The 14,483-nt window shown below is 46.6% G+C and overlaps 1 pseudogene; it reads right to left on the minus strand.

Moving 5' to 3' along the window:
- Window positions 1–10,248: 10,248 nt before the first annotated feature.
- LOC134577035 (small Cajal body-specific RNA 11) lies at window positions 10,249–10,396 on the minus strand (annotated as a pseudogene).
- Window positions 10,397–14,483: the final 4,087 nt, after the last annotated feature.

Below are 14,483 nucleotides of genomic sequence, written 5' to 3' on the forward strand. Positions count from 1 at the left end.
AACAGTCCCCCCTATAGAGTGTTAATTGCTAAAAAAAAAAAAAAAGGATAAACTTTATTGGTTAGTTCCAGAAGACAGGTTAGCCCAAAGGCACAAAACCCTATGAAGTAACGATTCTTAAAGTCTTCTTAGTTCTTCAGAGGGACATCATGAATAGACAGGCTTACATTACCATATGGACCTGTGTTATCTAGAATATAGGCACAACAAGTCATGGTGACAGGTAAACGTTGTTGGTTGCAATAGATACAATAAATGCAAATCAAAATATTATTATTATTATTAGGTACCCCCCTTGGCACACCTATGGCATCAATATATATATATATATATGTGTCAAACTTTCCCTTTAGAGGGGTGCTCCTCTTTATGTTCTGAAGCATGAATGTGGTGTGTCAAGAATACCTTGTCATGTATTATGTGTATGGACATAATAACCTTGGCTAGGGCGCATTTGCTTATGCATTGTAGTATTAAACCTGTCCCACGCTACATCAGCGTAGGTGGACTCGGATCATTTAGTCAATATTAATATCACCACAAACTCAGGATGGGCAAATAATCCTGAGGGAGCTTGGCGTTTGGATCTCTTTAGCTTCACGAGGTCTCCTTTTGGGGTCCTCGGCTTTCCATCGATGACAGGTGGTCAGGCATTATTATGGCCATCAAACACCTACTTGCTGGTATCTTTTTATTTAACAAGTCATTTTTTCTTTAGAGTCAAAAGTGTGTCAAAATCAACAAATGTCACTTCTCATGTTGCAGAGAGAGAGAGAGTCTTGAATCTGGAACAATGAATCCACTGAGTGATCTCTGCAACTTTCACAATGCACTATTGGGTATATGGTCTTGGTTGTCACATTGATGACCGGCTAGGCTTCTGGCCATCCTGACAAAATGTCTATGATAACTAGTGCATATTTGACCCAGTAGCTCTTTGTCACCTGGATTCTTGAAAGGGATATTGAGAGTTAGCTAGGTGCTTAGGAGTATTTTAGAGATCAAAGAGTTCATGAGGGTCTTGGATAGGTATAAAGTTCCATGGGCTCACTGCCCAGTACATGTTTTTGGGTAAACAGAGCTTGAGAGTGTTGGAGTACAGCCCGTCTTCAAGGGTTGCCCCTTTCTGTTTTTCCAGCTTTGTATTTCTTCAGGGTCAGCAGCTGCTTGTCATTCTTTCAGAAGCTTGAGATCTGTAGGTAGGATCTACATGGTGAGTATAGAAGTTTCTTTAGCGGACACCCTTCTGTCCACTTCCCTTGGTGCACTTGTGGCTTGGTTGGCAGCTTTTGGGCAGCTGAGTGGTGCTTCTTATCTTCCAGATTGATCCAAAATAATGTGCTGCACCCAGGGCATATCTTGAGTCAGTGTAGATATTGGCATGTCTTCCTTCAGGCATTTTGTATGCCACTGAGAAGGCTGTCAATTCAGCGTCTTGAGCAGATGTGAATGAGGAAAGTGAAGATGCTTGACGTACCTGATCTTCTGTAGCAACAGCAAATCCAGTATGGTACCTTTCCTCTTTATCCGCAAACAGAGTAGAGTCAGGATCTGGTAAAGCTACTGCATGCTCTGTTGAAAGGTGTCTTGTTTCTTCTTTCATCTGTTCAAAGCAACCATGAGGAGCAGTAGAAGAGGTTTCCTCACCTATTTCTGTGTGAGATTGGGGGGTATTTGTCTTTCTATTCACAGTTCTCTTGCTGACCCCCCTCTGTAGAGATTTGTAAATTGAATGTTCATGTTTTGTTCTAATGAGTCAGGTTCCTTTCATGAGATTTCTGGGGACTTAGTGAAGAAAAAAAACATGAGGGACAGCCACCTCCCTTACTTCCATGGGAATCTGGGTCAGGGTCGCACTATTTCCTTGAGAGTGCCCAAAACAGTTCTTTCATGTCTGAATAATTTTTCGTTAGTGTGGTATTCCCCCCTGGGAAGTGGCGGAAGAGTGGCCAGAGCAACTCTCCTGCAAAATGTAATGTTGTCAGGTAGAGGCAGAGTTGTCTATGGGTGGAGGAAATTGGTAAGGAATAAGAAGGGAGGAAGCATATAAAGGATATAGATATGGTGGTGGGGAGATGGAAGAATGAGTAGTGGATAGAGTGAGAGGGAAGAAGGTGGAGTAGGAGGAGGAGAAGGCGGAGTAGAGGGAGGAGTAGGAGGAGGAGAAGGAGGAATAGAGGAGAAGTAGGAGGAGAGAGGAGAAGGTGGAGTAGAAGGAGAAGGTGGAGTAGAGGAAGGAGTAGGAGGAGAAAGTGGAGTAGAGGGAGGAGTAGGAGGAGAGAGTGGAGTAGAGGGAGGAGTAGGAAGAGGAGGGAGTGGAGTAGAGGGAGGAGTAGGAAGAGGAGGGAGGAGTAAGAGCAGGAAGAAGGAGTAGGAGGAGGAGAATGTGGAGTAGAGGAAGGAGTAGGAGGAGAAAGTGGAGTAGAGGGAGGAGTAGGAAGAGGAGGGAGGAGTAAGAGCAGGAAGAAGGAGTAGGAGGAGGAGAAGGTGGAGTAGAGGGAGGGGCAGTAGGGGAAAGTGGAGTAGAGGGAGGAGTAGGAGGAGGAGGGAGGAGTAAGAGCAGGAAGAAGGAGTAGGAGGAGGAGAAGGAGAAATAGAGGGAGGGGCAGTAGGGGAAAGTGGGGGACTGTAGATGAAGGGGAGGGATCGGTGGGAGGAATAAGCGGGGGTGGGCAGGTAAGGGAGCAGACAGGTGATGTAGCAATGGAGGATACATCAGAAATCAAGACTAGGTAGAAATGCAATGGAGGCTGCAAATAGCCCATGTACAACAACTATTAACTGGCCCTATGCTTTCCCTAGAGAAAAATAATAAAAGGCTAACATGCTCATCTTGTCTCCACAAGCCTCGAACGTTTCACTCCCATGGGTGGCCCATGATGGCTTGCCCACCACTTCTCCACACGGGGTCTTGTGCCCGCGGAGACAGACGCTATCCCTGACTCTCGTTCTTAATTTAATAATTTATATCTAACATCTCAAAATGTAATTTCTACTTATATCACAAATATACATTATCACAATTTTATGTCTCGTAAATGGGATAAAATTTATTCTACTCTTCACTGATCATGTATTTTTAAAACATACAAAATAGACAAATAACATTGCCTTCTGCAAAATAAATGGAAAAGATAATGGAGATTTTGTTAAGCTTATAAATGGCTATACATTAATTCACATTTCTTGTTCTCCAGTTTCTGGCTGTTGATAACAATGTACAATGTAATAGAGCAGCGGAAAATGCTAGCAGAATACTTGGTTGCATAGGGAGAGGTATTAGCAGTAGGAAGAGGGAAATGCTCATGCCATTGTACAGAACACTGGTGGGACCTCACTTAGAGTACTGGATACAGTACTGGAGACCATATCTTCAGAAGGATATGGATACCTTAGAGAGAGTTCAAAGAAGGGCTATTAAACTGGTTCATGGATTGCAGGATAAAATTCACCAGGAAAGGTTAAAGGATCTTAACGGGTATAGCTAGGTGAAAGGACGAGACAGGGGAAATATGATAAAAGCATTTTAAATACATAAAGGGGAAACAACACGGTAAAAGTGGAGACTATATTTAAAAGAAGGAAAACTACCATAACAAGAGGACATAGTCTCAAAAATAGAGGGACAAAGGTTTAAAAATAATATCAGGAAGTATTACATTACTGAGAGGGTAGTGGATGCATGGAATAGCCTTCCAACTGGAGTGGTAGAGGTTAACTCAATAGAAGTGTTTTAAGCATGCGTGGGATAGGCACTTGCTGCTAGTAACAGATCTAGAATTAATATACTATAATGCCCAAAGTCTCAATTCCTATGCATATGCAATAATAAAATATCTGGGCTTACAACAAAAATTATGTTAGTCAGTCTTTAAACTTGGCTTATTCATTTGTTCAAGAAATCTTGGTTTATTAGAACTTTCTTTTAGTAAATGTTCTTTAAGATAACCCTTCTTTCAGCATGTTATCAATCTTTGTACACAAAGCTAAAACACACTTGTTACTTATACGTGAAACGATAGACATATATATTCTATCTACATATTAACCATTACTTGTCACAGACACTTTCCTGATATAGGGAAACTAATAGTAGGATAATTTTAGCAATTTTAACTTTTTTGTTCATAATATATGGGAATTAAGGAAGACAGCATGTCTTTAAGATAGGATGAGCATGACACAATACACGGGCGGATATGACCTCACTAAGGGCAGAGTGAGGGCAGGAGGAGGCGTGGGTACTAAGGACAACCTTCTTTTGTTCTAGGGGCCATTTTCTTTTAGGGCATTTCAGCTGACAAATGAAAGCATTATACATTTAACAGCCATTAATCACTTTTCCTCTTCACAATCTAGCTTAACAACTTTGCATATTCCCTCTATCCACATTGCATAGTAATGCAACAAATCACACTTGCCTTTACATTTCTAACTCGTCCAAATAATTCTCTATTCCTGCATCAGATTCACTTTCCTAACCTTCGTAATAAAACACTGAGCTGTACTCCAACACGATCCTATCAACTTCAATTAAAATAACAAACTACACAATTAGAATATTTTCTAGCAAAAAATTCCATTGTTAAGTCTTAACAGCAGCCTCTGAATAATTTTACTGAACGCAGAACTGAAAAACCAGGAATGTCACCCCTCCCTCTCCCCCCTCGCGTCTCACAGAAGGCAAGGAGGGAGGGGTGAGGAGAGAGCCAGCATGAAGTTTTTTAACCATGTCAGCGCTGGAAGGACAGTTACGTTACAATTATTGCAAAAGCAAAGAGAAACAAAAACACAACATTTAGACAATACACCTAGGGTACCCATACTTATAGTAATACTCTCAGTGGAACTCAATACAAAACCCCCACCCTCTACCAGGGTAACGGCTAACACAAATCTTCCTGCTGAATTCTAGCTGCAATCTACCACATGAAGGCACAGCAATTTTACACACTTTAGCAATCTCTATCTTCAACTAGATCACACGCGCTAGCCAGCCCTTATTGGGCTTTTCTAACCCTGTTTCATTCCCCTCCTATACAGGCATCCCAGATATAGGGGAAAGAAGATTAAACAGATTATCTACAATGGTCAGCTGCCACTCAGAAAGGGTGGGTCCCTCCAAGTGCATCTTCCCAAAACGCAGACTAGTCACTAATTCCGTGTACCCGAGGTGGTAGCCACGGATTGGAGTGGGGTGAGAAGTGTGTGACCAATCACTTCTCTCACAAGAGAAATAGTAGAGGATAGTGTAATAGTATAGGAAGTGTAGAAAAGATAAAAAGGTAAGGAAAATCCTTAGAGATCCCTACAGCCCCAGCCACGAGGCTCCTAAAAGAGTTAAACAGGAAAAGATGACCCCCAGGAACACATCCACAGGTCAACCCCCCTTTTTCCTTACAACCACAGCACCGTGGTTCCTAAAAGGGGTGAAACAGGCAACAGAAGACCCAGGCAAATCCCCTCAGGTCCACCCCCCTTTATCCCAAAAGGGGTAAAATACAAACAGATAGACAGACAAACCGAAGACCCAGGCAAGTCCCCTCAGGTCCCCCCCCCCCTTTATCCCAAAAAGGGGAAAACAAGCAAAACAGAGAACCCCAGGCAAATCCCCTGCAGGTTCACCCCCCTTTATCTCAAAATGGGGAAACAGGCAAACAATTCAAACACACCCAGGCAACAGATAGACTAAAATGCAGGTAAACAAGTGAGTAACGAGACACCGGGCAAGATATTACCTGTCTTTGATGTCCTCCCGGGAAGCAGTCACAGACACGTGGACGGGTCAATCAAAGGGGCCGGAACATACCGGTGGCTCTGCAGAAGTCTCTACCGTGTACCTGGAGGTGATCAATCTCCTTTCCTACCCCCAGGATTCCCCCGTCCAACCTTGTCTTCCTTAGGACGGCTCACCGGCCAGAGGTCATAGCCCGATGCCCCACGTTGGGCGCCAAATTGATGTAGATTAATTTAGAAATAAACAAATATGTTTAAATGTCTATCTGTTCCTGTCCAAATCTGAGATGATTAAATTGCGTATACGCAGAAGTAAGCTCACACTGACACATGGAGTTCAGGTTAAAAGCACTTCAGAAAATTTAATGCAATCTGGTTGGAAAACAGTTATGCAGGCCTTTTTAAATGCAAAATGACATCATCATTGAATATCAGATAAGAAGTGAGGAAACATTGTCAATTGGCTAAGAGAAGAAGTGGTTAGTTAAATGCCCTCCCTGTTGGGTGTTACGTCTTACATCATAACTGACGTCATAAAGTTCTCCTCCAGATTTCAGCGCCATCTTGCTAGCACGAGGAGTTCTTTCGATGGGAGGGGGCATTTTGGCAGCTATCCATAAAGAGTAGCTGGTACCTTTAGTCTTTCAAGGTTAGTATCCTCAGTATTCTCAAGGCCTCTTTGGCAATTATACACTCTATCAATACTATCTGCTACAGTGTGTTCTTTGAATCAGAAGATTCTAGCATTTTCTGCTGACATGCTGTTTCTACGAACAAAGGAATCTTGTAAAGTTTAAACTACGAGGCATGAGAGCTGAATATGAGAATATAGTATTAAAGGGGCCCAGTAAGGATTATATAGTTTATAAGGGGCCTGATAATGGATATAAGTTATAAGGGGTTAATAATTCTACAACAGGCTGAGGAAGGGGGCATGGGCTGAGGAAGAGGACAGGGGCTGATGAAGGAAGCAGGGGCTGATGAAGGGAGCAGGGGCTGAGGAAGGGAGCAGGGGCTGAGGAAGGGAGCAGGGGCTGAGGAAGGGAGCAGGGGCTGAGGAAGGGAGCAGGGGCTGATGAAGGGAGCAGGGGCTGATGAAGGGAGCAGGGGCTGATGAAGGGAGCAGGGGCTGATGAAGGGAGCAGGGGCTGATGAAGGGAGCAGGGCCTGAGTAAGGGGACAGGGCTTGAGGAGGGAGACAGGCACTGAGTAAGGGGACAGGACTTGAGGAGGGGGGCAGGGCTTGAGGAGGGGGACAGGAACTGGGGAAAGGGACAGGGCCTTAAATAGGGAGACAGGGACTGAGGAGGGGGACAGGGCCTTAAATAGGGAGACAGGGACTGAGGAGGGGGACAGGGACTCAGGAAAGGGATTAAAAACAAACAAAAAAAACTAAAGTGCCTTCCCCCCCTCCCTGAGGCTTACCTTGGGCCAGGAGGGGTGGGACAGGACAGGATCTGGAACTTGCAGCCTGCAGTCAGTGGAGTAAGCCGGCCTCTCCTGATGATGTCAGGAGGAGGGGGCGTGACTTCCTCTGCTCCCCAGCGGTCCTGTGAGAAGAGCAGAGAAAGTCACGCCCCCTCCTACTGACATCATCAGGAGAGGCCGGACGACTCCACTGACTGCAGGGGGAGAGGTGAGTTTAAAAATCCGAGTCCCCAGTCAGAGGCAGGGGATTCGGAGTTGTGCTCCCCCTGCTCTGGCAGCCGCTTGTGCCAGCCCTGGGTCCTGCAGGACTAGTAATGGGAACGGCGTTCCTGCAGGACTCGAGCCCTGACTACATCCACCATAAATTGAAACACTCTGCATTCACTATACACAGACACTGCGTCTAATACACACACTGCATCCACTACAGACACTGCATCCACTAAACACATTTCATCTAGTACATACAAACACTACATCCACTACTCAAACACACTCTATGTTCACTATACACACTGCATCCGCTACACAAACACACACTCTGCATTCACTGCACAAACAGTATCTAATACACACAAACACTACATCCATTACACACATTCTAATTTACTTCCACCATACACACCACATTCAGTCCTGCATCATTGTCAACGGACTAGGTAGGGCGTGGGCGGGCCCGGGAGGGGGGGGGGGGGGGGGGCAGACCTTGTGCTTTGTCAGGGGCCCCAAAATTTCTGATGGCAGCCCTGATTATTGTAACCATCTCCTGATTGGTCTTCCCAAAAGCCTTACTGCACCGCAACAGTCCATAATGAATGCTGCTGCCAGACTGATTTTCCTCTCTAGTCGGTTCTCTCACCCCTCGGCCAGGCCTTACATGTAAATAAAAAGATATCAACAAAAACAAAAATGTGCTATAGGAGTCAATTCAAGGTACTAATTCACACCTATAAAGCACTGAACAACTATAGCCCCTCTTATATCTCTTCACAGATCCATAGGTATGTCCCTTCTCGGCCTCTCTGCTCTGCCCCTTCCTATGGAATAGCCTGCCTACCGCCATCAGACTCTCCCCTAGTCTTGCATCTTTTAAGAAGTGCCTTAAAACCCATCTCTTTAGGAAAGCTTATGGCCTCCAAGACTAACCCTTACCTCACATACCTGTCTCTTGCCCTCTCCTATAGGGCAGTCCACCTTATTTGACTGCAAATTCCTGTCCTAATGTGTTTTACACCCCACCTCCTATAGAATGTAAGCTCGAGCGAGCAGGGTCCTCTTCAACCTATTGTTCCTGTAAGTTTATTTGTAATTGTCCTATTTATAGTTAAATCCCCCTCTCATAATATTGTAAAGCGCTACGGAATCTGTTGGCGCTATATAAATGGCGATAATAATAATAATAATAATAATAATGTTTGAATGCAGGGATATAATTGTGTGATGTCGATGTGTGTGAATGCAGGTATTTATTTGTGTGATGTCAATGTGTGTAAATGCAGGGATATAATTGTGGGGTGTCAATGTGTGTGACTGCAGGGATATAATTGTGGGGTGTCAATGTGTGTGAAGGCAGGGATATATTTGTGTGATGTATATGTGTGTGAATGCAGGGATATAATTGGGGTGTGTCAATATGTTTGAATGCAGGGATATATTTGTGTGATGTCAATGTGTGTAAATGCAGGGATATAATTGTGTGATGCCAATGTGTGTAAATGCAGAGATATAATTGTGGGATGTCCATGTGTGTGAATGCAGGGATATAATTGTGTGATGTCACTGTGTGTGAATGTAGGGATATATTTGTGTTGAGCCTTTGTGAAATGAAACAATCTGCAATCTGTGATGTTTAAGGGATAATGTCACAAACTCGTAAATACTGATACTGAATAATAATCTATTTAAACCAGGAGAATCATGCCTCTCCTTAACCCCTTAAGGACACATGACATCTGTGACATGTCATGATTCCCTTTTATTCCAGAAGTTTGGTCCTTAAGGGGTTAAAGGCTCTGGGTTGCCTACACTGAATATCAATTTCAGGATTATTTACTAACGTGAGAATTCAGGGTGAATTTCCCATTTAAGGCTATAATAGCTGACACAGGAAAGCGTCCAGTTCGGCTTGTTTAGCAGTCATTATCATTCTTTAATGGGCTACCCAGCTCCTGCTTCCTAACACAGTGACAGACCAGAAAGGCACCATATTGGCGTTTAAAGCGGCACTGTCATGCCGAACTTACCTTTCCTCAATCTCTTCCTCTTCTCCCCCTCTCTCGGGATCTGTTCTTCTTTTCTTCCTGTCTTCTTTAGTTTTCTTTAAAATCATAAGACAAAGTAGGGACTCTGTCTTATGGAGGATTCCTCCGCTTGACCAGCTCTGACCAGCGGAGGAGCAAAGTGTGCTTCATTTCCGCTGGTCAGAGCAATTTTCCCATGATCCCTAGCTTTCCTCCCAGTTCCCACAATACTTCCTGTCAGTATTGCCGAACGTCCTGTCACTTAGACAGAATGCCGGCAAAACTGCCGAATTGCATCCTAACAGAATGAGCACTGTTTCTCCATTGGTGTTAGGATGCAATTCGGTACTTTGATCGTATCGGAATTTCATTCTAATGAATGAAACTCCGATCCTATTCATTGCTGTGGCTGCATCTTGCAGCCGCTTAGTAGATAACTCCCTAATTCCCACGGTATCAGGGAGCTATCTACTAAAAGGCTGAAAGACCTGAATTGGTCTTTCAGCCAAATGTACTAATACTAAGTAATAAAGATTACTTGGTATTAGTAAATAATATGCCCCTACTCGCTATACCGCGAGTAGGGGCATGTCTAGTAAGCAGTGAGCAGCCTGTGGCTGCTCACTGTAAAAAACAAACAAAAAAACACCTAATAACCCCCCCCCCCCTGCGCGGGGTTAAAGATGGGGGGGACCTACTGTCCTCCCCCCTGGCCCCCACCCCTGCGCTGTGGGTGGGGGCCCTAATAAAATAATAAGGGGGGGGACCTACTGTCCTCCCCCCCTGGCCCCCACCCCTGCGCTGTGGGTGGGGGCCCTAATAAAATAATAAGGGGGGGGGACCTACTGTCCTCCCCCCCTGGCCCCCACCCCTGCGCTGTGGGTGGGGGCCCTAATAAAATAATAAGGGGAGGGGACCTACTGTCCTCCCCCCCTGGCCCCCACCCCTGCGCTGTGGGTGGGGGCCCTAATAAAATAATAAGGGGGGGGGGACCTACTGTCCTCCCCCCCTGGCCCCCACCCCTGCGCGGTGGGTGGGGGCCCTAATAAAATAATAAGGGGGGGGACCTACTGTCCTCCCCCCCTGGCCCCCACCCCTGCGCGGTGGGTGGGGGCCCTAATAAAATAATAAGGGGGGGGACCTACTGTCCTCCCCCCCTGGCCCCCACCCCAGCGCGGTGGCTGGGGGCCCTAGTAAAATAATAAGGGGGGGGACCTACTGTCCTCCCCCCCTGGCCACCACCCCTGCGCTGTGGGTGGGGGCCATAATAAAATAATAGGGGGGGGACCTACTGTCCTCCCCCCTGGCCCCCACCCCTGCGCGGTGGGTGGGGGCCCTAATAAAATAATAAGGGGGGGGCCTACTGTCCTCCCCCCCTGGCCCCCACCCCTGCGCTGTGGGTGGGGGCCCTAATAAAATAATAAGGGGGGGGGACCTACTGTCCTCCCCCCCCCTGGCCCCCACCCCTGAGCGGTGGGTGGGGGCCCTAAATGAACCCCCCCCCCATCAAGGTGACTAGGGGTCCCAAGCCCCTAGTCACCCCCCCCACCCAAAACATTCTATCCCCTACCTACCCCCCTCACCCTAAAAATAGTGAGGGGGGAATAAAATAACTAACCTGTAAAAAAAAAAAATTAAACTTACCATTTGACGTCTTCTTTTTTCTAAATTCTTCTTTCTTCAGCCCCCAAAAAAGCCAAATAAAAATCCATCATACCCGTCGCACTTTAAAAAAAAACAAAAAAAAAACGAGCGCACAAAAAAATTAATCCATGTTCACCCATGGAGGGCACGCCGCGTACTGAGCTCCGCAGGGCGGATCAAGGCTTATATAGCCTTGCCCCGCCCTGCAATTAGGCTTAGAACACACTGATTGGTTGGTTTAAGCCAATCAGAGTGCTCTGTGTCATTTTACACAGCGTGGGAAAATTCAAAAGAACTTTCCCACGCTGTGTAAAATGACAGATCACTGTGATTGGATGGTTTTCAAGCCATCCAATCACAGTGCTCTGTGTCATTTTACAAGCGTGGGAAAATTCCAAAGAACTTTCCCACGCTTGTAAAATGACACAGAGCACTGTGATAGGATGGATTTCAAGCCATCCAATCACAGTGCTCTGTGTCATTTTACAAGCGTGGGAAAATTCCAAAGAACTTTCCCAAGCTTGTAAAATTACACAGAGCACTGTGATTGGATGGCTTGAAAACCATCCTATCACAGTGCTCTGTGTCATTTTACAAGCGTGGGAAAGTTCTTTGGAATTTTCCCACGCTTGTAAAATGACACAGAGCACTCTGATTGGCTTAAACCAACCAATCAGTGTGTTCTAAGCCTAATTGCAGGGCGGGGCAAGGCTATATAAGCCTTGACCTGCCCTGCGGAGCTCAGTACGCGGCGTGCCCTCCATGGGTGAACATGGATTAATTTTTTTTTTGCGCTCGGTTTTTTTTGTTTTTTTTTTTAAGTGCGACGGGTATGATGGATTTTTATTTGGCCTTTTTGGGGGCTGAAGAAAGAAGAATTTAGAAAAAAGAAGACGTCAAATGGTAAGTTTAATTATTTTTTTTACAGGTTAGTTATTTTATTCCCCCCTCACTATTTTTAGGGTGAGGGGGGTAGGTAGGGGTTAGAATGTTTTGGGGTGGGGGGGTGGGGTGACTAGGGGCTTGGGACCCCTAGTCACCTTGATGGGGGGGGGTTCATTTAGGGCCCCCACCCACCGCTCAGGGGTGGGGGCCAGGGGGGGGAGGACAGTAGGTCCCCCCCTTATTATTTTATTAGGGCCCCCACCCACAGCGCAGGGGTGGGGGCCAGGGGGGGAGGACAGTAGGTCCCCCCCCTTATTATTTTATTAGGGCCCCCACCCACCGCGCAGGGGTGGGGGCCAGGGGGAGGACAGTAGGTCCCCCCCCTATTATTTTATTAGGGCCCCCACCCACAGCGCAGGGGTTGGGGCCAGGGGGGGAGGACAGTAGGTCCCCCCCCTTATTATTTTACTAGGGCCCCCACCCACCGCGCAGGGGTGGGGGCCAGGGGGGAGGACAGTAGGTCCCCCCCCTTATTATTTTATTAGGGCCCCCACCCACCGCGCAGGGGTGGGGGCCGGGGGGGAGGACAGTAGGTCCCCCCCCTTATTATTTTACTAGGGCCCCCACCCACCGCGCAGGGGTGGGGGCCAGGGGGGAGGACAGTAGGTCCCCCCCCTTATTATTTTATTAGGGCCCCCACCCACCGCGCAGGGGTGGGGGCCGGGGGGGGAGGACAGTAGGTCCCCCCCCTTATTGTTTTATTAGGGCCCCCACCCACCACGCAGGAGTGGGGGCCGGGGGGAGGACAGTAGGTCCCCCCCCTTATTGTTTTATTAGGGCCCCCACCCACCGCGCAGGGGTGGGGGCCGGGGGGAGGACAGTAGGTCCCCCCCCTTATTATTTTATTAGTGCCCCCACCCACCGCGCAGGGGTGGGGGCCAGGGGGGAGGACAGTAGGTCCCCCCCCACTTATTACCATTTATGTTTTTACAGTGAGCAGCCACAGGCTGCTCACTGTTTAGTGGACATGCCCCTACTCGCGGTATAGCGAGTAGGGGCATTGGGGAGATTTTAATCTCCCTTGTGCTATTATGGGGGTCATATTGACCCCCATAGAGTGAGGGGGGGACCTGGGGGGCTTATGATGTGGTGGGGAGCACAGCTCCCCACCGCTTCTGTCTTTACATATTACAAGGAGGGAGCTGCACGTCGGTAGCTCCCTCCTTGTAATAAACTGATCGAACAAACGAACACTGATACTCAGTGTTAGTTTGTTCGTCTGATTTTTTCTATTCATTCATTCGTCTGTCTGATGAATGAATGAATAGATGAAATTCCCGTTCGCATGTCCAGGTGTTTCACTGGGCTTGTGCGGGAATCTCACAGTCTGTCTAGTGTGGGTAGATGACGTGTCCCACAGGGACTTCACCTACCCACACAAAGATGGCGGCGCCCTGAATAAAGATCGGGGCAGAAGATACAGATTTAAAAATAGGTAATCTGGGGGGCTTAGGGGCATTTGGGGGTGACTAGGGGGTCAATTGGATGTAGTGGAGGCGGGAGGGGGGTTAAAAAAAAAACGGGATTCGGCATGACAGTGCCGCTTTAAGGAGGCGGTCATGGTCCAGGCTAGGACCCTCAAGGAGTGATACTTACAGGCTGCCGGCAGCATTATCTTTCTATAATCCTTTCAGCAGGAAAAGGGGGTCAGGAGCCAGTGGGCCGGATTGCACAGCAGTGAGATCACAGACTTATTCACTATAGTAAGATGACAAAGTAAGGCCAGAATAATCAATCTGGAAAAATTCTGAGCTCTGCTTTCAATTCGGCTACTCTGGTCTTACATTTTAAACTCCCTTTGAATTCTCACTTTAGTAATTAACCATGATTAAAGGGGAAGATTTATGGTAAAAAACATTTAAAAACATCACTGCGCCTCTCGTTCTGTCTGGATGTGGGCACCATTCTTAGTTTGGCCGATTCTTGGACATGTTTTGCGTGATACAGAGGGAATGGGAATAAAATATCACCATTAATTATTAATAAACAAACTGGAGAATCCGGACAAAATAGGCTTCGGTACTCAATGATCACGAGTTCTTCGGGTTATTTTATTCACAAGAGACATTAACCCCTTCTCTACCAAGCCATGTGTAGGTTTTGTTTTGCAATTATCAAATAGGTGTCTTCTACCACCATACCATAAGCACTGTGGAATAAGTGTGCGTTATACAAATGATGATAAAATAACAAACCACTCCCCTATTTCACCGTTCAGCCCAGTCACCAGCGAGGCCTGCAGCCATTTTATTTGGAATCCAGGCCTTATTTCCCACGATTCTCTGGTCATGTTATCCTGTGGATATTTAATGAGCCCCACCCTGTGCTTTCTTAGTTTGCCCTCAGTTTGTAGCAGGTTAGTGTGGGAATTGGTGTGTTATTTGGAGATTCTTCTACATTCTTGCTGTGGATCTGTGTGTTCTACAATTGGTTCTCTGTTGATGGAATGAATGCATAGAATGTGAAGCAGATTATGGCACTGTGGCTGTC

The sequence above is a fragment of the Pelobates fuscus genome, chromosome 1 (assembly GCF_036172605.1).
Source record: "Pelobates fuscus isolate aPelFus1 chromosome 1, aPelFus1.pri, whole genome shotgun sequence".
In the NCBI taxonomy this organism is placed as follows: Eukaryota; Metazoa; Chordata; class Amphibia; order Anura; family Pelobatidae; genus Pelobates; species Pelobates fuscus.